A 27,674-nucleotide genomic window follows, 5' to 3' on the forward strand; every position below is an offset into this window, starting at 1 on the left:
TCCATTAGTGGTCCTTTTTTATACGTATTAAATTGTATGCTCCTCTAAGGTCTAGTTTGGTGAATATCGTAGCATGTTTGAGCCTGTCAAATAATTCTGTTATTAATGGTATAGGGTAAGCGTTTTTGATGGTGATTTTATTTAGACCTCTATAATCAATACAAGGTCTTAAATCACCTTCTTTCTTTGATACAAAGAAGAACCCCGCTCCAGCCAGAGAAGAGGATCTCCTAATAAATCCCTTTTCTAATGATTCCTTAATGTATTCCTCCATGACACGGTTTTCTTGAACCGATAAAGGGTACACCCTGCCCTTAGGAGGTATAGTGCCAGGCAACAAGTCTATAGCACAATCGTAGGGTCTGTGAGGCGGTAATTTGTCAGCCTCTCTTTTATCAAAGACAGTCTTTAAAGATAAATACTGAGAGGGTATAGCCGTAGACAAAGGTGGAATGGTAGGAACATTAATAGAATTCACAGGCGTGACTTCAATAGTACATGACTCGTGGCAGGCTTCACTCCATGATTTTATCTGCCCTGTCTCCCAGTCAAAAATGGGATTGTGGGCACGTAACCATGGATACCCTAACACTAATTGTGAAGAGGGAGAGGTGATGACCTGGAACCGAATGGTTTCATAGTGTAAAACCCCTGTGTACATGTGTAACGGTGCCGTCTCATGTGTAACAACTGGAGATATCAATGGTCTACCATCTATGGCCTCAACGGCCAAGGGTATCTCCTTCTCCCTGATGGGAATGTTGTTTTTCTTTACAAAACCAGAGTCTATAAAATTCTCAGCTGCCCCAGAGTCAACCAGAGCGCATATATTTTCAACTATACAACTCTCTCCCATATGTAAAGAAACAGGGAGAAGCAGTCGGTTAGGAGGCAATGTAGGAGACTTAGAAATCACACCCAAGGCCAGTCCCCTATAAGGTCTTAGGTGCGAGAGTTTTCCGGGAGCAAAGGACATTCCTTTACCATATGGTCTCTCCTACCACAATATAGGCAGAGTCCCTCCCTTCTCCTATGTAATTTTTCATTATCAGAGAGTTTGGCAACCCCTAATTGCATAGGTTCTTTAACACTCTCCGGTATAGTAACTCTGGGGTGAATAGGAGTAACAAAACGTCTATTCCTGTTCTTGGTATAGAGCCTGTCACGAATCCTATTATCTATATCAATGAGGTAGTCAATAAGGTCCTCTAAGGCAATAGGAAGCTCCTTAGCTGCTACCTCATCCAATATAGAGTCTGATAAGCCCTCCATGAAGGCAGTAGTTAACCCATTGTTGGTCCAATCTACCTGTGAGGCAAGGGTACGGAACTGAATAGCGTAATCAGCCACAGACCTAGAACCCTGTTTAACTCTCATTAATGCTCTTGCGGCATTCTTAGACCTTTTCATAGTGTCAAAAGTCCTGCGAAAAGCTGTAAGAAAACTGTGAAAATCATGCACCATAGGTCCATTAGCTTCCCAAATAGGATTTGCCCACTCAAGTGCTTTGTCGGTAAGTTGGTGCATAAAGAACCCAACTTTAGACCTCTCTGTGGGAAATGAACGTGGATACATCTCAAAGTGAAATTCTATTTGGTTAATGAACTCTCTGCATGTCTTAGAATCCCCTCCATACCTAGGAGGAGGTGTTAAATGGGCCGAAGTATTAGGCAAAGTAGATACTTCAGGAAGCAGGGGTGTAGGAGGGTTAGGTGTGGTTGCTGGAATGGTTCTAGCTAAGAGCGTCTGGAGAGCCTGAGCTATCTGATCCATACGGTGATCCTGCTCTATAAATCTAGCCTCATCGGACGCCATCTGTTGAGCTAAATCTGCGGGGTCCATGGCCCTATCGTAATGTAACGAGAATATACCCCTACACGCAGGATCCAGCTAAACAGAAGACAGCACAGAGGAGAGATACGTCTACCGGACCTTAGAGTGGGCGGACTCAACGTATATAGGAGAAGTACAGAGTCAGGAACGATCCGAGGTCAAGGGCACAAAGAGACAGCGTAAACAAGAACTAGCCGGGGTCTGGTACACAGGAATCAGCAAGCCGGCAAACAGAACAGACAAGGATAAAGCGAAAACGAAGTCAGAATACAAAGCCAAGGTCAAATACGGAGGAACACAACTGAACACAACAAGCGCTAAAGGGAACTGTAGAAGAAACCACGATAGGGCAAGGAACTAAGGGAAAAGGGTAAGTATAAGTAGCCTCCAAACTAATGTGATTGGCTCCTGTCACTTCCACACCCCCAAAAGGTAAGTGTATGGGGTGATTGGCATGACAGGAGCCAATGGGAGCCTTTTTGCAATTTAGGCTCCCACTGTCTCTTTAAGAGCGCTCCCGAGACTCGCGGCGCGCTCTTAGCTTCAGGAGGGACACGTGACCGCATCTCGCGGTCACTGCCCGTCTTCCTGTTAGGAGAGTCGGATGAGCCGCGCGCGGCTCGTGCAGCCGCAGGACCGCGCGCGGCTTGAAGAGAGGACCGCGGCCGGCCCCCGGATAAGGTAAGTAACGCTACACTTATATATATATTTTATTGTGTATATATATATATATATATATACTTTGTATTTTAAATACTTTTGGAATAAAATACTTTTAACCACATACCTGCCTTGGACTTTTGGAGCACTACTGCAAGCTACCAGTCCCAAGTTCCTGTGGATGTATACATTTTACCAACAATGGATATCTCCAGGATGAGATGAAAAGCGCTATAAGTCTAGAGCCAACTTTAAATGGGCTCTGAAGACATCATTAATACATTCTTGGAATACGGCTGGGGCATTGCAAAGCCCAAATGGCATGACAGTATACTCGTAATGACCTGACCTAGTGTTGAATGCTGTCTTCCATTAGTGGTCCTTTTTTATACGTATTAAATTGTATGCTCCTCTAAGGTCTAGTTTGGTGAATATCGTAGCATGTTTGAGCCTGTCAAATAATTCTGTTATTAATGGTATAGGGTAAGCGTTTTTGATGGTGATTTTATTTAGACCTCTATAATCAATACAAGGTCTTAAATCACCTTCTTTCTTTGATACAAAGAAGAACCCCGCTCCAGCCAGAGAAGAGGATCTCCTAATAAATCCCTTTTCTAATGATTCCTTAATGTATTCCTCCATGACACGGTTTTCTTGAACCGATAAAGGGTACACCCTGCCCTTAGGAGGTATAGTGCCAGGCAACAAGTCTATAGCACAATCGTAGGGTCTGTGAGGCGGTAATTTGTCAGCCTCTCTTTTATCAAAGACAGTCTTTAAAGATAAATACTGAGAGGGTATAGCCGTAGACAAAGGTGGAATGGTAGGAACATTAATAGAATTCACAGGCGTGACTTCAATAGTACATGACTCGTGGCAGGCTTCACTCCATGATTTTATCTGCCCTGTCTCCCAGTCAAAAATGGGATTGTGGGCACGTAACCATGGATACCCTAACACTAATTGTGAAGAGGGAGAGGTGATGACCTGGAACCGAATGGTTTCATAGTGTAAAACCCCTGTGTACATGTGTAACGGTGCCGTCTCATGTGTAACAACTGGAGATATCAATGGTCTACCATCTATGGCCTCAACGGCCAAGGGTATCTCCTTCTCCCTGATGGGAATGTTGTTTTTCTTTACAAAACCAGAGTCTATAAAATTCTCAGCTGCCCCAGAGTCAACCAGAGCGCATATATTTTCAACTATACAACTCTCTCCCATATGTAAAGAAACAGGGAGAAGCAGTCGGTTAGGAGGCAATGTAGGAGACTTAGAAATCACACCCAAGGCCAGTCCCCTATAAGGTCTTAGGTGCGAGAGTTTTCCGGGAGCAAAGGACATTCCTTTACCATATGGTCTCTCCTACCACAATATAGGCAGAGTCCCTCCCTTCTCCTATGTAATTTTTCATTATCAGAGAGTTTGGCAACCCCTAATTGCATAGGTTCTTTAACACTCTCCGGTATAGTAACTCTGGGGTGAATAGGAGTAACAAAACGTCTATTCCTGTTCTTGGTATAGAGCCTGTCACGAATCCTATTATCTATATCAATGAGGTAGTCAATAAGGTCCTCTAAGGCAATAGGAAGCTCCTTAGCTGCTACCTCATCCAATATAGAGTCTGATAAGCCCTCCATGAAGGCAGTAGTTAACCCATTGTTGGTCCAATCTACCTGTGAGGCAAGGGTACGGAACTGAATAGCGTAATCAGCCACAGACCTAGAACCCTGTTTAACTCTCATTAATGCTCTTGCGGCATTCTTAGACCTTTTCATAGTGTCAAAAGTCCTGCGAAAAGCTGTAAGAAAACTGTGAAAATCATGCACCATAGGTCCATTAGCTTCCCAAATAGGATTTGCCCACTCAAGTGCTTTGTCGGTAAGTTGGTGCATAAAGAACCCAACTTTAGACCTCTCTGTGGGAAATGAACGTGGATACATCTCAAAGTGAAATTCTATTTGGTTAATGAACTCTCTGCATGTCTTAGAATCCCCTCCATACCTAGGAGGAGGTGTTAAATGGGCCGAAGTATTAGGCAAAGTAGATACTTCAGGAAGCAGGGGTGTAGGAGGGTTAGGTGTGGTTGCTGGAATGGTTCTAGCTAAGAGCGTCTGGAGAGCCTGAGCTATCTGATCCATACGGTGATCCTGCTCTATAAATCTAGCCTCATCGGACGCCATCTGTTGAGCTAAATCTGCGGGGTCCATGGCCCTATCGTAATGTAACGAGAATATACCCCTACACGCAGGATCCAGCTAAACAGAAGACAGCACAGAGGAGAGATACGTCTACCGGACCTTAGAGTGGGCGGACTCAACGTATATAGGAGAAGTACAGAGTCAGGAACGATCCGAGGTCAAGGGCACAAAGAGACAGCGTAAACAAGAACTAGCCGGGGTCTGGTACACAGGAATCAGCAAGCCGGCAAACAGAACAGACAAGGATAAAGCGAAAACGAAGTCAGAATACAAAGCCAAGGTCAAATACGGAGGAACACAACTGAACACAACAAGCGCTAAAGGGAACTGTAGAAGAAACCACGATAGGGCAAGGAACTAAGGGAAAAGGGTAAGTATAAGTAGCCTCCAAACTAATGTGATTGGCTCCTGTCACTTCCACACCCCCAAAAGGTAAGTGTATGGGGTGATTGGCATGACAGGAGCCAATGGGAGCCTTTTTGCAATTTAGGCTCCCACTGTCTCTTTAAGAGCGCTCCCGAGACTCGCGGCGCGCTCTTAGCTTCAGGAGGGACACGTGACCGCATCTCGCGGTCACTGCCCGTCTTCCTGTTAGGAGAGTCGGATGAGCCGCGCGCGGCTCGTGCAGCCGCAGGACCGCGCGCGGCTTGAAGAGAGGACCGCGGCCGGCCCCCGGATAAGGTAAGTAACGCTACACTTATATATATATTTTATTGTGTATATATATATATATATATATACTTTGTATTTTAAATACTTTTGGAATAAAATACTTTTAACCACATACCTGCCTTGGACTTTTGGAGCACTACTGCAAGCTACCAGTCCCAAGTTCCTGTGGATGTATACATTTTACCAACAATGGATATCTCCAGGATGAGATGAAAAGCGCTATAAGTCTAGAGCCAACTTTAAATGGGCTCTGAAAATTGTGAGTTTGATGATATACACTGCTTTTAAAACATTATTTGTCTTTTACAGTTTACACTATGTGTATTTTATTTACCTGTATATAGGTGATACATACTATTTGTAGTGTGAACATACAAGAATACCCTGTGTATAAGGTAAAACTCACATCTGTTTTTTCTGTGTGTGCAAATCACCTTATTTCTCAGATTTTATCACATTTTAGTGTAAGTGGTTTTTAGCTGCACCGGATTTATTTAGATTAGCGCCTGTAGCGGAACGCAGTAAGCCTGTCCTGCAATATGCCTGTGTGACTATATTCGTTATAAGTTGGCCTGTGTTGAATTGCTATTCGTCTATTTAAAGTGTGAATTGTATGTTATTCGGTAGTTTCCATCCGTACTATATGCTTATGGAAACTACCGAACGGAGGGACCACCCCGGAGAGAAGTGTGCCAGCAATTAAGGTTCACATTCTTTCCAAACCGCAAGTTAACCGGCTCATTAACATTGTATCTGGGTGGCCGCCATTCGGCATGCGTACACGTGGCGGCGGCCATCTTACGCATGAAAATCTCAGCGGTGTTTTGTCGTCGAGTGTCTGGAACTCAAATCGGACACTCAAACAACCAAACACCGCTGAGACCTCCAGAGCTCCGTAACTGCCGAACGGAGAGACCTAACGAATCCCCATTCGGTAGTTACAAAATACCGAATGAGGGAATCACTATCTAGGTGAATTAAAGTATGGATGGCAATTAGAAATGTCTGTTTTAACTGCCGAACGGAGACCGACCGCAGGGCCCATTCTCATGGAACCCTTTTCGGATACCAACTCGTGTGCGGTCGGTCAAACTTCACCTTCCTGTAACTGCCGAACCACTGGTCCGATCTGGGTGAATTTTGGATATTATATTCACCCAGATCAGGGCTACCTAGTGGTACCCTAATATTAAGGATATGTGATGGTTTAGGGGTACATCCAAGTTTGGGGTAAAGCACTGTACAAGTTAAGGGGATTATGACTCACTCTGAGGGGAGGAGATGTGTGGGAGGTAACAAGCACTGTATTGGTTACTGTCATAATTACTGTAGTTCCCTCCCTTGCATGGGAGCAGGCTTTATAAGAAACCTTGGAATAAACGATTGTCAGTTCTACTCCTGAAACTGTGTGTCGTCCAGTTATTGGGAGTGCTGTGGGGATTTTGCTGTACCTTTTTACCTGCTGGAAACTCTGCTGTGGATTTACTAATGACTTGTTCCTGAGCCTTCCTTGGATCTAAAGTGGAGAATAGCTGCGAGAAATCAGCTCTCCGCTACAGCGCCATTTGTGTCCTTTTTCTGTTTTAGATTTTGCATCCAAAACATGTCCATGTGAAACAACTAAACTTAGTGTGAGGTATTTTTTTCTTCATAATTCCAGAGGACAAGGGACTAGTCATTAACTTGGGTATAGATGCCTCTAACAAATCATTAGGATCCAATGCCCCTTATCTCATGTCTTCCCCGGCTATTACCTTTACATGGCAAGTGTTGTGTTCCACACCCTGTATTTCTGATCTTTTTTATTTCTCCAGTTTTCTTTGTTTGTTGTTTAAATTTATTTATCATGTTTATATTGGTTTTCACAACAATACAAAACAAACAAACAAAAAATCAGATTAACGTACGTACATTACCATTGTTCTTTATCAAATTTGATGATCAAATCTCAGTGCAAATATGTAAGAGGACGTACAAATCTCTTTGGTTTCTGCATGAGATATCATATTTTTATACTACAAAACAATGTGTCCATCTAGTGCAGTGTGTATTATATACAGAGACAACATAAAAAACATCTAGGGCAATTTGACATGGGGATTCTCCCCCTATCTTTCAATAGGTTCCATAGGTTCAATAGGTTAGAAACAAAGAAAAAAAATAATTAAATGTATCAGGACATCTTCCGGGATACTTCTTCAGCCATTTATTCCATTTTCTTTTTAAAAAGGAACCAATTATGTCTGGCATTGTAGTATCCCTTTTCCATCATGCATTGATAAGCTATCTCAGTTTGAATCTTAGACCAGGCAAGAACTTCTCTACCCTTCCAGTTTCTGGCCATTATCAGCTTCCCCGATGTCATAATATGAACAGATATTTCTATCTGGTGGAAGTAGTTGTTGCAGATCAAAATGGAACAACGATATTTCTGGTTTCACCAGGATTAAAAATCAGAGATTAAAGCAAAAGCTCTCACCCACACATTATTCATTTTTTTCACAAGACCATCACATATGTAATAAATGTTTTTTTTTATTTATGAACACAAGTTCATGTAGAAAATAACTAGTTCTCTCTCGCCTTGACTACTGCAATCCCCTTCTCAATGGTCTTACGTATTCCCAGATTGCACCGCTGCAATCTATAATGAATGCGGCGTCGAGGCTTATTTTACTGTCCGCTCGCATCTCCCACGCCTCCCCGCAATGTCAGTCCCAATGTCAGTCCCATGGACCCAGGCAAACAGGGGAGATAGACAAACTATCTCCCCACCGCCGGGTTCCTCTCGCGAGGTCGGAGCGCTGCCGTGGTTGCTATGCCGTGGTTGCAGTGTGGAGTGAACTCTACCAGGAACTACAGGGTAGAGTTCACTCCACACTGGACCACCAGGGATTTCCCACCTGTCCTCCAGGATCGGCAGCAAGGTCCCCCCTCCCAGACAAAGGTAAGAAGGGAGGGGGGACATAAATATTATAATAATTAAAAAAAATAAAAAAACACACATACATATTTTTTTAGTTTTACTCCACATCACACTACACCCCCAAACACCACACAGCACCCCTCACATGCACACACTACACCCCAAACACCCCACTGCACCCCTCACATGCACACACTAAACCCCAAACATCACACTACACCCCAAACACCCCACTGCACCCCTCACATACACACACTAAACCCCAAACATCACACTACACCCCAAACACCCCACTGCACCCCTCACATGCACACACTACACCCCAAACATCACACTACACCCCAAATCCCCCAACTGCACTATACACATGAACACACTACACTCCAAACACCCCACTGCACCCCTCAAATGCACACACTACACCCCAAACATCACACTACACCCCAAACACCACACAGCACCCCTCACACAAACACACACCGCACCCCAAACACCACAAAGCACCCCAAACACCACAGAGCACCCCTTACTGTCGGGATCCCGTGGGCGGCTGCAAGGGGAGGCTGCACTCCGCTCGCAGTACTCACCCTCCAGCCGTCCGCGGTCCCCTCCTCCATGTGGGCTCAGCGAGCGGCATCCCTCCAGCCTCGGATGCCGCCCGCGTCTTCCTCCACGTCCCCCAGTGGCAGCATTCATGACGCTGCACGCTGGGAGACCGCCCAATATATGACACGCCGGGGTCAGTCACCTGACCCGGCGTTAAAGGCACAGTGCCTCAATCACAGTGGGAGGTTTAGATATCTCCCACGTGTGAATGTTAATTCTGATTGGAAATTATCCAATCAGAATTAACCTTATGGTTTTAATACTTACTTTTCCTGTTCCTCCCTGCCCTGTTGTGGTCTTTGATTGCTAGTATTGCTACTAAAACTTGTGTTTCTGGTTACGTACTCTCTGGCTTGTTAATCTGACTTTGTGACTTTCTCCTACCCTTTGACCTCGGCTTGTTTCTCGTTATTCTGTCTTCTGGTTCCCCTTACTTGGCTTGTCTCCTGACTATTCTCTGTGTGCTTAGCCCGGCCACTCTAAGGTCCGGTACTGCACCTTTTCTGTGTGTGTGTGTGTGTTAGCGTGTTGGGTTCCCCGAATTGTGACATTACAACAGGGCCTTAATGGAATCTGCTGACATACCACAGCTCCTAGTTAATCAGGAGGCGAGAATGGATGGCTTGGACCACCGTATGGATCAGTTTGCTCAAGCTTTGCAAACCATACTGGCTCGTACTGCACACTTGCAGCCTGCCATTTAGGAGGCTGCTGCTGCTGTGCCCGAACCCATTCCCACTCCAGTACCCGTTCCTGCTCATGTAGTACATATGACGCCGCCACAGCGCTACAGCGGTGACCCAGCATTGTGTTGTGGTTTCCTCAACCAAATTGACATCCATTTGGTGATGAATCCACGTTCCTATCCCACTGACAGATCTAAAATCGCCTTTTTGATAAACCACTTGTCCGGGAGAGATTTAGCATGGGCCAAACCCATGTTGGAGAATACGTCTCCTATGTCCTTTGCAGATTTTCTGACAGCTTTCAAACGCACGTTTGATCAACCTGGTAGGGTTGCTTCTGCTGGCAAAGCTCTGCTTAGGGTCCAACAGGATAACAGATCTGTAGCGGATTACACTATCGAATTCCGCACTCTACCGGCGAAGTGGTTTGGAATAATGACGCCCTCGTAACAGCCTTTCAGGAGGGTTTGGCCGCTTATATACTGGATGAAATAGCATCCAGGGAATTACCTGTTCTTCTAGATGATTTTATAGACTATATGATTCTTATCGATAACCGTATTAGAGAGAGTCAAAGACAGCTGGATACACGGTTGTTACCTGCTCTACCCAGTACTGCACTACTAGCGTTACCCGCTCCTAGGCAACCATCCCCTGAACCCATGCAATTGGGTTAACTGAGGCCGAAAGAGCGTACTGTAGAAGGGAGGGGTTATGCCTTTATTGTGGGAAGAGGGGGCACCACTGTAATGCCTGCCCTAAAGTACAGGGAAACTGCAGCACCTAAGGCCTAGAGAGGGGTCGGCCTAGGGTGTTATGACTTTGTCCCCTCATGTGTCCATCTCCAGACAGTTTATTACGGTTTCTCTTTTGGTCAATAAAACCACTATAACAACCAAAGCCTTGATCGATTCAGGTGCGGCAGACAATCTTATGGATGAGAACTTTGCCAAAACCGCAGCCCTGACTTTGATCCGAAAGGCCACACCCTTGGCCGTTGAGGCCATAGATGGTAGACCACTTGTGAAACCTCTGGTGACCCATGAAACCCAGGAAATAGTTATGTCTGTGGGTGTTTTGCACAAGGAAAGGTTAACCTTCCAAATTATTGACTCTCCTACTGCCTCCATCGTTCTGGGTTTTCCCTGGTTAGTTAAACACAACCCTGTACTTGATTGTGGTTGTTTAGACATACTCTCCTGGGGGGAATCTTGTCAACAAGACTGTGTGGCTCATGTACGTCCTGTTTGTTTACTAAACGTGCTCACGGCTAAACCACTTTCGGTTTCTGTCCCTTCTGTATATGCAGACCTTGCCTTGGTTTTTGAAAAAAGGGAGGCAGATAAGCTACCTCCACATCGTGAATATAACTGTGCCATTAACCTGTTACCGTGTACTATGCCTCCTAGGGGCAAGGTCTACCCTCTTTCTGAGAAAGAAAACCAGATCATGGAGGAGTACATACGGGAATCCCTAAGTAAAGGTTTTATTAGAAGGTCCTCCTCCCCTGCTGGTGCTGGTTTCTTCTTTGTGGCAAAGAAGGAGGGCGATTTGAGGCCATGTATAGACTACAGGGGTCTGAACAATATTACGATTAAAAACGCCTACCCTATCCCCCTCATCACTGAGTTGTTTGATCGTGTTAAATGTTCTAAGTACTTCACCAAATTAGACCTCAGGGGGGCTTATAACCTTGTCCGTATAAAGGAGAATGACGAGTGGAAGACAGCGTTCAATACCCGCTGTGGGCATTACGAATATCTGGTCATGCCTTTTGGACTGTGTAATGCTCCTGCTGTGTTTCAGGATCTCATAAATGATGTCCTTAGGGATCTATTGCATGTCTGTGCCATGGTGTACCTTGACGACATACTTGTGTATTCTCCTGATTTGAAGTCACACCAAAACCATGTTAGGATGGTGCTCAAAAAGTTGTTACAGAACGGTCTCTATTGTAAGTTAGAAAAATGTTTATTCGATCAGACCTCTGTGCAATTCCATGGATATATAATTACTGAACAGGGTTTCAGTATGGATCCTGCTAAATTGGAAGCCATACTGTCCTGGCCACTTCCCCAAGGACTGAAGGCTATCCAGCGTTTTATAGGATTTGCCAACTATTAAAGGAAATTTATAAAAAACTTTTCACCACTTATCTCTCCTATAACGAAGCTGACAAAAAAAGGTCTACACCCTAGGGTTTGGACTCCTGAAGCCCTTAAGGCCTTCAAAATTCTCAAGAAGGCATTTGCCTCTGCTCCAGTGCTGCACCACCCTAATCCTTCTCTTCCCTTTGTTATGGAAGTAGATGCTTCTGAGTTGGGTGTGGGAGCAGTACTGTCACAGAGGTTGTCGTATGCCTCTATCTATACCCAAGAAACCATGGACCCACTTATCCATGGATTTCATTGTAGACCTTCCTCTTTATGATGGTCAGACAGTGATATTGACTGTGACGGATAGGTTCTCCAAAATGGCGCACTTTATTCCGCTTAAGAAACTGCATTCTGCGGTTCAGCTAGCTCAGGTGTTTGCCAAAGAAGTGTTTCGCTTGCATGGGGTACCTCAGGATATCGTATCTGACAGGGGCCCTCAATTCGTCTCTCTGTTTTGGAGGGGCTTTTGTGCTGAGATGGGGGTCTCCTTGTCGTTCACTTCCTCCTATCACCCACAATCTAATGGTGCGGCAGAACGTGCTAATCAGTCTGTGGAATTGTATTTGCGCTGCTTCACTAATGCGCACCTAGACGACTGGTCCCGCCTCCTTCCGTGGGCTGAATTTGCCAGGAATACGGTGTCTCATTCGTCTACTGGCTTATGTCCTTTTGAGGTTGCTTATGGGTTTCAGCCTTCTGTCCTTCCCGGTGCGTTCTCGGACAAGGGAATGCCCGCCTTGGACCAGCACCTCGCCTCTTTGCGGAAGATGTGGGATCAGGTCCATGTTGCGCTGTCTCGTTCAGCAGCTGCTCAGAAGAAGTTTGCTGATCACCGTAGGGTTGCGGCCCCTTCTTATGTTCCGGGTGATAGGGTATGGTTGTCCTCCAAGAACCTCCGTCTCAAGGTTCCCTCGATGAAATTTGCTCCCAGATTTCTTGGTCCCTACAAGGTGTTATGTAAGGATGTAAGGTTAACCCCGTTTCCTACTCCCTTGACCTGCCTCCTTCCATGCGTATTCCGAACACGTTTCACATCTTGCTTTTGAAGCCCTTGCTGTGTAACCGGTTCTCTCGTCCCCTCGTGTGGCCCGTTTTCCCTCGCGCTGTCTCTAGTGACATGTACGAGGTGGCTTCCCTTCTCGACTCTCGTGTTTCTAGGGGTCGGCTGCAATATCTGGTGGATTGGAAGGGGTACGGCCCTGAGGAGCGCCTTGGGTTTCGAGCTCTGATCTGCACGCTCCCTCTTTGGTCCGCTCCTTTCATGCCCGGTTTCCTTTGAAGCCTTCTGCTTCCCACCCTCCGGGTGGTCTTCGAGGGGGGGTAATGTCGGGATCCCGCAGGCGGATGCGAGGAGAGGCTGCACTCCGCTCGCAGTACTCCCCTCCTCCACATGGGCTCAGCGAGCGGCATCCCTCCAGCCCCGGATGCCGCCCGCGTCTTCCTCCACGACCTCCAGCGACAGCATTCATGACGCTGCACGCTGGGAGACCACCCAATATATGACACGCCGGGGTCAGTCACCTGACCCGGCGTTAAAGGCACAGTGCCTCAATCACAGTGGGAGGTTTAGATATCTCCCACGTGTGATTGTTAATTCTGATTAGAAATTATCCAATCAGAATTAACCTTATGGTTTTAATACTTACCTTTCCTGTTCCTCCCTGCCCTGTTGTGGTCTTTGCTTGCTAGTATTGCTACTAAAACTTGTGTTTCTGGTTACGTACTCTCTGGCTTGTTAATCTGACTTTGTGACTTTCTCCTACCCTTTGACCTCGGCTTGTTTCTCGTTATTCTGTCTTCTGGTTCCCCTTACTCGGCTTGTCTCCTGACTATTCTCTGTGTGCTTAGCCGGGCCACTCTAAGGTCCGGTACTGCACCTTTTCTGTGTGTGTGTTTGTGTGTTAGCGTGTTGGGTTCCCCGAATAGTGAAATTTACACACATACACCACACAGCACCGCAAACACCACAGAGCACCTATCACACTCACACACCACAAACACCACAGAGCACCCCATGCAGCACCCCAAACACACAGTGCACCCTCACACAAACACACAGTGCACCCTTCACACACTGTGCACCCTCACACAAACACATAGTGCACCCTTCACACACAGTGCACCCTCACACAAACACTCAGTGCACCCTTCACACACACTGCACCCTCACACAAACACACAGTGCACCCTTCACACACACTGTACCCCATACACCACACACACAGCACCCCAAACACACACTGCACCCCTCACACACACACACACACAGTGCACCCTTCACACACCCTGCACCCTCCACACACCACACACACTGCACCCTAAACACCACACAGCACCCCAACACACACTGCACCCCTCACACACATACACTGCATCACTCACACATCCTGCACTCTTCACACACACAGTGCACCCTTCACACACACAGTGCACCCTTTACATACACACACTGCACACCTTGCACACATTACATTCTAGACACACACTACATCTCTTATACATGCACACTACATCCCATACATAACTATGAATCATCTACACACCTACACACTAGAATCCCTATACACATACAGAATCCTCTACACACACGCACACACACACACACACACTAAATCTCCTATGCACACTCTGGGTTCTCCACACACACTAGATCCCCTGCGCACACAATAGATCCCCTATAGGCACACAATGCACCACCTACACACAGTAAATTAAAGACATACGCACTCTGGGTCCCCTATGAACACACTAGATCTCCTGTAAGCAAAAACACACTACTTTCCATAAACACACACACTTTACAACCCCTACACACTACATAATCTATACACACATACACTACAGCCCCTATGCACACACTCGCTACATCACATATACTCACACTCTCTACAGCCCCTAGCCATACATATTACACCACAAACACAAAACAAATTAAACCGACATTTACACAAAACACCACACCACAATGAACTGACTCTACACACACTCAATCCCACAAGCAGGATCTAAACACATGTACAATACACTTTCCTTACACTATTGTCCTGTGGTATCCTACAAGAAAAATGTCACAAGCAAACAGCACAAGCATCTTAATAAATTTGCTTGCCCTGCATAGAACAAATACAGGGCTTTTGTTTCATGAAAGAGCTCTTCAGCAGGGCTCTGCGCATTTAACCAACCTGCTCACTTTAAGAGGGGGCGTGCTTGTCATAGGAGATGACAAAACACCCCCTTCTCTGCCCCGCCCCCTTCTCAGTGGGCCACTGTGATTCAAAAATGCCCGGGCCGATTTTTTTCCCCAGTCCGGCCCTGCTTGGAGGCATTGAGGTGGTGGGAGAGACACAGGGACGGGAAGGGGGAAAGACATGTAAAGAGGAGGGGGAGAGACAGGGGAAGTGGGAGAGACACATAAAGGGGAAGTGTGAGAGACACATGAAGGGGAGTGGGTGATGAGAGAGAGATACATGGAGGGCAGTGCCAGCCTTAGGGGTGTGCGAGATGTGCGGCCGCACAAGGTGCCATGGACCAGTGGGCGCCCTGCGGCCGACACAGCTCACACATGGCCGGACGGAATTTTCAAAAAAAATTACAAAATTGTGACGGGGCGGGGCATCTGTGAAGATTTTTCACACAGGGCGCCTAAAGGCCTAAGGCAGGCTCTGATTGAGGGGCTGGGGTGATGGTGGAGAGACAAATGGAGGGGGTGGGGGGAAGAGACACAGTAGGGAATGGGGGAGAGAAACATGGAGGGACTGGGGGTGAGGGAAACACCTGGAGGGGATGGGGAGATACACATGGATTAGGTGGATGGAAGAGACACAATGAGTGCATGGGAAGAGACACATGGAGGGGATGTGAGATGGGGGAGAGACATATGAAAGGAATGGTGTGAGTTTAGACACATGGAGTGTATGGTGTGGGATGATACACATGGAGGCTCTGGTGTGGGATGAGACACATGGAGGCTCTGGTGTGGGATAAGACACATGGAGGGGCAGGGGAAAGAATAAGACACATAGAGGTTCCAATGGCAATTTTCGCACTGAGGTCTGTTGGTTTCTAGTTACACCTCTGTCTGCATGTGTCAGTGTCTGTATCTGTGTTTATTTGTATGTGGGTCGGTGTTTGTATATGTGTATCTGCATGTGTGTCAGTGTGTGTATCAATGTCTGTGCAACTGTATGTGTGTCAATGTTTGCATCTGTGTGTCTGTCAGTGTGTGTATCTGTATGTGTGGCAGTGTTTTTATATGTGTATATGTGTATATGTGTACTTGTAAGTGTGTCAGTGTGTGTATATGTGTTTCTGCATGTGTGTCAGTGTTTGTATCGTGTGTCTGCATCTGCATGTGTGTCAGTATGCCTGCGTATCTGCATGTGTTTCAGTGTGTGTATATGTGTCAATGTGTGTATCTGTGTTTATGTATCTCCATGTTTGACAGTATGTGTATCTGTATGTCTGTATCTGCATGAGTGTCAATATGCATATCTGTGTTTCCGTGTATCTGTATGAATCGATGCTTGTTTTTGTGTAAGTATTTTTTATCTGTGTCTTTGTATCTGTATATATGGCAGTATTTGTATTTGTGTAACTACATGTGTGTCAGTGTGTATCTGTGTATCTGCATGTGTGTCAGTGTGTCTATTTGCACTGTGAAAAGTATGGGGAACCTGGAGAAGCAGGGGGCTCTGGGACAGATGAGGAGAAAGGGAGCCTGGGGCAGAGAAGGAGCAGGGGACCCTGGGGCAGAGGAAAAGCAGGCACAGAAAAAGCAGGGGGAGCCTGGGGGGAGCCTGGGGCAGAGGAGAAGCAGGGGAAGCATGGGGCAGAGGAGAAGGGAGATGGGGCAGAGAAATAAGTATAAATTTTAAATAACAGCAACCTGAGGGATACAATTTATGGAAATTGGCTGCCAAGGGGTACTCAGGTAAAAAAAGGTTGGGAACCACTGCCCTAGATGATGGAACAGCCTTTTGTGTACCTTTCTACGAATATATGTGCCAGGGGGATTAATCTTGCGGGTGCTGTCAGGTTTAAATCCTGTAATGAGACCAAAATCCTGCATATCAGAGGTACATTCAATGCTTGATATTAAGAAGTGACAAACAGGCACGCACTTTGTATGTTAAAATCATCTTCTGGTTTATCCCACAGTCGCACAAGTCTTTTATGCTGTATAGATAATGTAACGGCACTCCAGGTATAGAAGGGGTTAACGCCGCCAAAGATGTTCCCTTCCCGAATACAAGATCAGCTACCAAACAATTCTAAGCGCCAAAAACACACGAGTAATCCCCCCTCTGTATTGAGGGTCAAACCGGAATCTAAGCAGTCTGAGGGTTTATTATCTTATATGCAACTTTTCCCACAAGGTTACCACCCACGTGGTCTTGTGGAACAGTCAATCAAACACATTACAATACAGTCAGACACTCACAGTTAAGGCACACAAACCCTCCCTTCTGCCTGTGATATAATTACTAAACACAATGGGCTAACTTAATTATCACAGGCAGAAAATTTACAGTTTTACACAATATTCACAACTTTAAAACTATACATGCAATTCACATAAAACATACATTTTCAGAACAAGCATACTTGGGGGAACAACATATTTGAAAATCAGGGCAATCAGTTCAGGGGTTCGAAAGTTAGCATATATGACCGACCGCAGCATGGCTTTCTTGCCCAAAACGGTTCCACATATTTGGGCTGTGCGGCCGGTCTACTCCCCATAGTTCACATGATGTTCAAATGTCTTTCGAATGCATGAACAGGGCCGTTCGTGCAATAGCCAATTTAAAAAGTGGCGTTCGAATTGTCAAATGCCGTTTGAATCCCGCCGAAGTGTCGAAGTTCCAACGAAGGTAAGGTTCAGCGGTGTTTGCGCCATCGTGTAGCCGATTACAGTTCCATGAGCTCGACAGCAAAACACGGCTGACCGCGTTCGACGAATCAAGATGGCTGCTGCCATGTGTTCGACTTTACGAACGGCGGCCACCCAGCGTTTGACGATTAACTTGCGGTTAACCACAGCTTCTGGGAGGTAAATTGCCTGCACACTCAACATGTAGGTGGTCCGGCTGTTCAGTAGTTTGTTTGGTAAATTCCATTTACCGAACCCCATAGTAACAAAGCATGAACAAAGTATTTGCACAGTCTGGGGACACAGTTTTAAAGGGGCATTGTTCCCAAAAGTCTCCACATGCCCCAATAACAGTTTTAAAGGGCCATAATCCACCACAGGGCCATAATCCTGAGGCAAAAGGCGAGCAACCAGGCCCCTCCAGAACCCAGTGGCGAGGTTCTTTTCGCCACAGATAAGAAATTATGTACGTGTAAAATAGCATATCCATTCTACAAGACTGTCTTTTCATGAGAAACAAAACTTAATGAAGTATCGATGTCTCATGAAATAGAAATCCACCCGTTAGTTGTTATTTTTTCTTTTTCTCCTGGTACTAGTTGATACAAGTGCATAGATACATGATTATAGCCAGCTACTGGATACAAAATTAACTCTAAGTTACCTTTTCTTCCATCAGTGCCGAGTGGAAACAAATATGTGACCTCACACAACACTGTGTAATTTCTATCTGGACCCAATGAATCTTGTCCCATAATTCGATAAGATGGAGTTAATGTGCCTACTAGTATAGTATTTGCACTTACCTTTCAAACTATTGACACCATACGACCATGTCTTTTGTCTGTGGGCCTATACATAATGTGCATTCCCTAACTCTTTCACAAGATGCTTTCAATGGGAGGAAAAACCTCTCTAACAGGACAGTTCACATTATGGTCAAACCAGTTTTATTAATACGGTTGTCAGGGATTTAAACATCCTACAAACTTTCCACGCACCTCTGTGTAACGGTTTTAATACACCATTACAACTTATAGGTTTAAAAACACGAAATGAAGGCACTTGTATCATATGTTTAAGCTTAAGATTATTATATGTAACTGATTCAATGTACCACATTCATTTCTAAGATATCTCATGCAAATGCTTAATGTTTCTTCCTTTTATTTTAAAATGTGTATTCCTTACACGGGCCACTGTCATCACTACTGAGCATTTTGGCACTGTCTGTCATATTTTGCATATGTTTAATAAAATAATTTTTAAAATAAAAAAAATAAATTAAAAAAAAGATGATGTCAATGCTTTCTATGGAAAATGACGGAGACCTGTGCTTCTATTGTTTTTTGTTTTGTTTGTTTTTTTACATTAAAAGGTCCACTCAGTACTGTGCCATATTGTTCACTATGTTATTGTGACGGACCGCCTGGCACCGCGACCGGGTACCTCCATCAATCGCTGCTTCCTAGTAATCCTGGAGTACCATAAGCAATGCTCTGGACACCATAACCACTGTAAACCCCACACACCGCCGCAGCTTGGTTTGGGTCTTGCTGTCCTTCACCCACCCTGACCCCAAGACCAGGATTCAGCTTCAAGAGGGTAGGCCTCTCCTAGTCCAAAGAGCAAAGCAGGCTGCTCTTACAAGAGAAATAGTTGTAAGCCAAGGAAGTATAGTGATTAAAGCAATCCCCAGATTGACTATAGCTCTCCAATCCCCAAAACATGAGCCTAGACTTCATGAAGGGTAAAACAAATCTCTTTTATGGCAGCCACAGCTGGCCTTATATGCAGGTCCCCATGCAAGGGTCACTCCCCCCTGGACCTGAAAGTAGACTACAGTAAAAACATACACACAATTACATTGGCTCTCAGGTCCAGGACACTCACATACAAAAAAGGGAACCAGGGGGAATAAAAGATGGGTCTTTACAGTCGCTGACCTGGTCCATAGTCGGTGGGCAAGAGGCTGGCAAGCAGGCCCTTCCAAGCACCCATGACAAGGTTCAGTTCGTCACAGTTATTATTAAAAAAAAACAGTCCACAAGAACATGCACACAAAAAAAAATTACAGACAATATTCAGACTCATTTGGAGCCTTGTCTGCCAAACCTGGGCATTATTAACAAGCATGAACAATGTTCAGAATTTGCTGTACAAATTGTACTGTGCACAAACAGATGGTTTTGCCCCATTCTGTGTAGGGTTATTCTGAGTGTAGTAAATAACCCTGAAATGTTTTATTATGTTGTGTTTTTGAGAAAATAAACTTTAATTTGAAGAAAAATATAAAAATAAATGAATGATCCAAATGTAACTTCGAGCAAATTAGTAACCTATTCCCAGTGGGGAAGATTTCATGGGAGATCATTAAAATTCAATTATTCACAGAATAGTCAGAGAAGGGAAAATAATCTGAATAAAAAGATGTCATGGTCACACAGATGTCTTCTTCTGTACTTGGTTATGTCAATCCACATTCTGGTAAGTGACAATCAGAGAGAAATGTAAGATTTTGCTTATGGATACCTAAACGTTAAAACATTAAGTATATTAAATGCTTACATGTAATGGTAGAGTAGCTATGATTGATTTAATGTCCTTTCCTTCTTTTTGCAGTAGGACAGTGTATATATTTCATTTCTTACCATCTGTAGATAAGTTTAGCTTGCATTTTTCACCCCATGTATCCTCGTTAAACCTGCTTTATCCTATGTAATACGTCTTACCCGGCCTATTCCCTCACTGCGGGAATAAATGTCTGGAGTTTCTTTCTGTTTTTCCCCTAGAATCACAGGTGACTGCATGCTCAATGGCTTTCTGATTAGAAATAAATGGTCAGATTTCTAAAACAAAATATGTAATTAGTTTAGGAATTACATTGTATCTAATGTATGTATATAGATGTGGCGTGTTGTCATTGCAGCTCCGAAAACAAAAAAGGCTACTTTGCACTAGTGCAGCATAAGGGTAAACTTTCAATGGTACCTTAGCAATCACCATAAACATCAAACATAGAGACAGCACAATACGCAGCTTAGTTGATAAGGACCACTAGTGAAACCCCCAGAATATTCCTAGGAGAACACCAAAAACAAATATGTGCGCCCTTCATTGTACATTGAGAAAGGGAGCAGGGGTCTCAGAATCTTTGATTTTTGAAGTACTTTTATAAAGGTTCTGGGGGTTTCACAAGTGGTCCTTATCAACTAAGCTGCGTATTGTGTTTTCTCTATTTGTTTGATGTTTATGGTTATCGCTAAGGTACTATAGCAAGTTTACACTTATGCTGCACGAGTGCAAAGTAGCATTTTTGTTATTGGTGCTACAATGAGCACACTCCACATCTTTTTTATAAATTAGAAACAATTTAATTCCTGGCAGGACATATGCACTAATGCCATATTTTGTTATAGAAGGCATCTTTGTGCATTGTGATTTCTATACTTTTGATGTTTGCATTGTATCTATTGCTGAAAGAGCATAGGGGGGGGGGGGGGGGGGGGGGGGGGGGGAGTGGGTCTGTGGGGGTCTCCAGCACTGCAGAGGTTAAATTCAAAGCTCTACCAGACATTCCTCAATCCAACCTGTATTGCAGGTAAAACTTTGCTGCAGGCTTTAACAGACTTGCCAAAAATGTAATAGCACAAATGGCTCCTACACGTTATTTCTACATGACATTAGGCAAAAGGTTTTAAAGTTGTGGCTGATCAGTGTATATTATAAAAAACAAAGAAAAAGTTATTGTGAACTATCTCAAATTCTTATGTACATTTAAATATACATAAGCCTCTAGTTATTTAAATGTGCATAGGAATTGGGGATAGTGCGCAGGTAACTTTTCTTTTCTTCTATGTATTGGGGCTGATGAGTACTATAGTCATTGCTGCTACCCAGGAGTAGTGGGAGTTTGAGTGCAGGGTTTCATTTTTTTATTTTGTATCTGTCTTTTACAGTGCTGCCACCTCCCCCCCCCCCCCCCCTCCCCCAAGTGTTCTTTATTAAAGGTTATTAAGTGTGTAGGGGTTTAGAAAAATACCCCTTTCTGTCTTATTAGAAGACCCCTTTCTGTCTCATTTATCTCCAAGAAGCAAGGTGAATTGTTAATGTAGGACTTACCTAAGAGGTTTGACTTGATGTGGCAGGTGAGCTTACACTTTAACGGCTATTGGAGTAAATTACTTCGATTTATTTAAATGTGCATAGGGATTTGGGATAGAGCATAGGTAACTTATTTGTGGGGGGGTTTATGCTACAGGGTGGGCCAAAATTCTGAGTAGTTACATTTTTTTGTTGCAGCTGAATAACAGAGTCTTGAAAGATTCATCATGGGTAATTTCACAAAGGAATGAGTAACAATAGTTAAGCAGCAATTGGAAGAGGCCAGAAAATGGCTACCTGACCTCCCAGCAACAACCTCCAGTCAGTGCAAGGTAAGCTTGATATACTCAAGGATGTGTATGTGTGTGTCAGTGCCCAGGCCAATAGAGGGGACCTTCTTTCTTGCTGTGGGCCCTCTTTGGCTGGTGAGAAGTTCAAATGCTTTGTTGCCGCATGTTACCATGGCAATGCTCCGACAAAGCATTCTGCACACGGGAGGAGTATACTATAGACCAGTGTTCCCCAACCCCCGGGCCGCGTACCGGTCCATGGATCAAACGGTACCGGGCCGCCCAGGGCCGGCCTTTGGGGTGTGCGCATTGGCGGATCCAGGGGGGAGGGCAACGGGGCAATTGCCCCCCCCCCCCCGAGAAAATAGTGCTGCCCGAGGCTCTCCCCTGCCGGCCCATGCAGGGCTGGTGCTATCCAAGCACCAGCCCTGCTTATTGCCATCACGGACCAGAGGGAAGATCAGTGATCTCTCTCTCCGGCCCACAGGCACATTACTGGGCGGCCGGCAGGGGAGGGAAAGGGAGAGAGAACCCGGGGGAGCTCTTACCTGCAGCTCCGCCGGGTTCTCCTCTCGCGAGCACGGAGCGTTACCATGGCAACGCTCCGTTCTCGCGAGAGTGAACTCTAGCCTATGCTGCAGGTTAGAGTTCACTCCCCCACTAGAACCACCAGGGACTGGAAGAGAAAGCAATGTCTCCCCCTCCCTCAGCACAGGTAAGAAGGGAGGGGGGACATTAGCTATATTTATATAGTTATTTAATAATAATAATAAAAAAAAATATCTTTAATCTGCCCCCCTATCCCACACAAACTTTAACCCCCTACACACTGCACCACACACAAATATACAGTCCCCCCTTACACACACACAACCCCCCCTTACACACACAGCCCCCCTTACACACACACACAGCCCCCCCTTACACACACAGCCCCCCTTAAATACACAGCCCCCCCTTACACACAGCCCCCCCTTACACACACAGCCACCCCTTACACACACAGCCCCCCTCTTACACACACAGCCCCCCCTTACACACACACAGCCCCCCTTACACACACAGCCCCCCTTACACACACAGCCACCCCTTACACACACAGCCCACCTCTTACACACACAGCCCCCCTTACACACACAGCCCCCCTTAGATACATAGCGCCCCCTTACACACACAGCCCCCCCTTACACAAACAGCCCCCCCTTACACACACAGCCCCTATCTTACACACACAGCCCCCCTTACATACACAGCCCCCCTTACACACACAGCCCCCTCTTACATACACAGCCCCTCTTACACACCAGCCCCCCCTTACACACAGCCCCAATACACACACAGCCCCCCATACACACACATAGCACCCCTCACACAAAAACACACTGCGCCACTCACACACAAACACACTGCTCCCAATATACAAATTGCTACCCCATGCATACACTGCACCCCTCTCACAAACGCATTACCCCTCCATACACATACTGCGACCCTCACACACACGGCACCCCTCACACACATACACACTACAACCGCTATCCCGGCAGACCTGGGTAAGTTATCAAATGTTTTTTTTAAACGGTTTGATGACTTACTCTGCGAGGGCGCCACAGCAACTCCTGGCACCAAAACCACTACAGAGAGCTGTAGTGGTTATTGTGCCTGGATTGTTTCTTAAAATAATCTGCCAGTGCCCCTCCCGAGATTAGCTTCTGGATCCGCCACTGGGTGTGCGAGCTGTGCGGTCGCACATGGCGCCATAACACAAGGGGCGCCCTGGCAGCCGACACAGCTCGCAAGCTGAATCCATCCTATCACATGAAAAATGACTCCCTGATGGTCCAGTGGTGCACCTAGGAGCTGCAGCTAGATCATCATAACTTCTCCCTCGCACTTCTGGCGCTCACTTAGTGAGTCAGAGGCAGCCTCAGAGATTCCCAGCCTGCGCTCTGACTACACACAGCGCCAGAACCTCGAGGGAGAAGTTATGATCAGCACTCCCTGCTATGCACCTCCAGCCCACCAGAGGCCGGCACTGGAGACCAGGGACAGAGGAGACTTGTGATCGGGCACCAGAGAGAAGGGGCACTGCATGGAAGCAGAGGCAGCTTGGGAAAAGGTAGGTAGGAGACTGAAATACAGCCTTGAGTTACCAGCCACAGAAACTCCCCCAGTCTGTGACTGGGAAAGAAGCTGCTGAGTATAGGTGGTGTTACATCAGCATTAGTCTGCTGGTGTAACACTACCTACCTATCCTGTCTGTCACATACCCTCATCTGTACCCCATTTTTATTAACTCTCACATGAACATGCTATATACATTCAGTCTGCGTATGTATGGGACCCTGAACCAACAATTTTGAGTCTATGTCTTTATGTGACTGTGTTTGTGATGTTCTGATTATGTATGTGTCTGTGTGTTTTTTTAATATATGTGACTGTTTTTTTTTGTCTTTGAATGTATCTAACTGTGTTAATGTGTGTATATCTGTGACTGCGTTTTGTGATGTCTGTGTACATCATGTGTGTTCATATCTGACAAGCTTCTTCACTAAATTAAAATTATTAAATCAAAACAAGCGGGCCACGGAAAAATTATCAAACGTTTACCGGTCCGCGGCGATAAAAAGGTTGGGGAGCACTGCTATAGACAACTCACCACCACTGTACCACCATGGCACAACACCCCTCTCACACACACACACACACACACACACACACACACACACAGCAACCCTTAACACAAAGCACCCCTCACACACACACATCACCTATGACACATATACACAGCAGCCCTCACACACACACAGCACCCCTCACACACACACACACACACACAGCACCCATCACACACTGCACCCCTCACACATACACACAATGCACCCTCACACACACACATACACTGCAGCTCTCACACACACACACACTGCCCCCCTCACACACACACTGAAACCATCGCACACATCATCCCTACACACACACAGCACCCCTACACACAAACACATACACTGCACCCCTCACTGCAGTCTGTGTGTATTCAGTAGTCTGGGTGCATTCAGCAGTCTCTGTTTGTTTGTGTGTGTGTGTGTGTATTTAGCAGTCTAGGTGCATTCAGAAGTCTCTCTGTGTGTGTACAGCACTGTGTGTGTATTCAGCAGTTTGTGTGTGTGTATTCAGCAGTATGTGTATGTATTCAGTATTCTGTGTGCATTCAGCAGTCTGTGTGTGTGTATTAAGCAGTCTCTGTTTTTTATGTGTGTATTCAGCAGTCTCTGTGTGTATGTACTCAGAAGTCTGTCTGTGTGCACTCAGCAGTCTCTCTGTGTGTACTCAGCAGTCTTGTTGTGTGCACTCAGCAGTCTGTGTGTGTGTTTTCAGCATTCTGTATTTATTTAGCAGTCTGTGTGTGTATTCACAGCCTGTGTGCATTCAGCAGTATATGTATGTATTCAGCATTCTATGTGTATTCAGCAGGCTGTGCGTGTGTGTATTCAGCAGTCCCTGTGTGTGTTTTAAGTGTACTGTGTGTATGTATTCAGTAGTATGTCTGTTTGTACTCAGCAGTCTGTCTATGTGTGTGTGTATTCAGTAGTCTGTGTGTGTTAATTCAGCAGTCTCTGTGTGTGTTTGCTGTGTGTGTATTCAGTGTACTGTGTGTATGCACTAGTATGTCTGTGTGTACTCAGCAGTCTGTCTGTGTGTACTCAGCAATATGTGTGTGTGTGTGTATTCAGAAGTCTATGTGTGTGTATTCAGCAGTCCCTCTGTGTGTATTCAGCAGTCTATCTGTGTATTCAGCAGTCTGTGTGTGTGTGTATTCAGCAGTGGGTCTGGTACATTTTCAACATACGTTAGTAATTGATACCTGTGCTGCAAAGTGTTCCTGGGAATTGTTTTTAAATGTTGGCAACTATGTCTCCGGCAAGGTCTAGAAGGCTATTAACAGTACAGGAGCTATGAATTTTAAATGTAAACATTAGATTACTATTTGCAATAAGTGATTAAGAAGGCTTTGTAAGTCACATGCAGGGAGGTGTGTCTAGGGCTGCATAAACAACGTGAGTTAACTCCTGAATGGCAGAGAATTAAACAGTGAGACTGCAGGGGCATAATCTGTACATCAAAATTACTTAATTTTACAACATGACAGGAGGCTTTGTATTTTGCATAATCTCTCTTAACTAACTCCATACAGCAGCAAAGAAACATATAGAAAAAAAGAACACAAAAGAGTAGGTTGTACATGAGGCATAGTGACCTCATCACTACCTTTTTCTTTGCTGCTCCATCAAGCAGACATGTCAGAGTATTACTCTTCTCCATTACTTTATGTTTATATTGCCTCTTTTGGGGCTGTTTCTGGATTATTTGTTATATAATTTGCTGTTTGTTCTTGCTGTGATTCTGTACTATGTGCAGCTGTGTTTTTCAATGTTATTTATTATGTTTCTATCTTATTCTTGGTTTCTCCCCTCTCCCCTCCTTGCTCTCACTTCTCTGTGGCTTGAGGGGCATTTGGGTCTTACTGGGGTTGCATGTTAATGTTGAATTAGGCCATTTATGTAAGCTGTTTATCCCATAACCTTGTATTAACTATTAGAGCACAGGTTAGTGCTCTCTGTCAGGACTGTGGCCTGCACTCAAGGGATGAACCCCCTACTATATTTATACTGCACTGTGACACTGAATGGAGACATGCTGTTACAGCCTCTTTTAACTGCTGGCAGGGCTGTTTGAAGGAATTTGGGGGCCCCAAGCAAAATGGACCTGGAGGCCCCCCCAATGCCCCCCCCCCCCCCCCCCCCCCCACACACACACGCATGCACGCAAAGCGTAGAGGAAACACAGAATAGCCATACAGTTTAAATTCACTTACTCTTTCCCCTCCCTATGTTCTTCTTACTGCTCTTCCTCCCCTCCCTATGTTCTTCTTACTGCCCCATGTTCTTCTTACTCCTCCCTCTCCCTATGTTCTTCTTCTGCTCCCCCTCCCCCTCCCTATGTTCTTCTTATTGCCCCATGTTCTTCTTACGCCCCCCCTCTCCCTCTGTTCTTCTTACTCCCCTCCCCTTCGTGTCCTTATTAATTCCCCCTCCCCCTCCCTGTGTCCTTCTTACTCCCCCCTCCCCCTCCCTGTGTCCTTCTTACTCCCCTCTCCCCCTCCCTATACCACTGAGACACTCCAAGGTCCAATATACCACTAAGGTCCAACATTCTAAGGTCCTGTAGCGTGGCTGTGCTCCTCTGCCTCCTGGCTGTCAGTCCTCTCCTCTCTTGTCACCTCCTCTCAGTGCACTCAGTGTGCACTTTCTGTCAGTCCGGCCAGGAACAGGAAACTGAATCTCCTGTACCGCGCGGTACCCGGCCGGACTGACAGCCAGGAGGAAGAGGAGCTCGACCACGCTACAGGGAAGGGGAGGACGGAGATGAAAAGAAAGGAGTGCTGCAACCACCTGAGGCTCTCTCTAGAGCGCTCAGGCCAGTGGCGGATCCAGAGCCTGATTTCGGGAGGGACACTTGTAGATTATTTAAAGAAATAATCCAGGCACAATAACCACTACAGCTCAGTGTAGTAGTTATGGTGCCAGTAGTGCCAAGATCCCATCCCAGAGTAAGTGTTCAAACAGTTTGACAACTTACCTGGGGTCTGCAGGGATATACGGAATAG

General features: G+C 45.6%; 1 protein-coding gene across 1 annotated transcript in view; it reads left to right on the top strand.

The window, feature by feature from the left end:
• LOC134585952 (olfactory receptor 52D1-like) overlaps nucleotides 1–27,674 on the top strand; it is a 67,630-nt gene that overhangs the window by 35,976 nt on the left and 3,980 nt on the right. The window contains exon 2 of the mRNA XM_063441443.1: nucleotides 21,915–22,048. The gene's annotated coding sequence lies outside the window, so the exon portion shown is untranslated. The remainder of the gene's footprint in view (nucleotides 1–21,914; nucleotides 22,049–27,674) is intronic.

This window comes from Pelobates fuscus, chromosome 1 (genome assembly GCF_036172605.1).
Source record: "Pelobates fuscus isolate aPelFus1 chromosome 1, aPelFus1.pri, whole genome shotgun sequence".
In the NCBI taxonomy this organism is placed as follows: domain Eukaryota; kingdom Metazoa; phylum Chordata; class Amphibia; order Anura; family Pelobatidae; genus Pelobates; species Pelobates fuscus.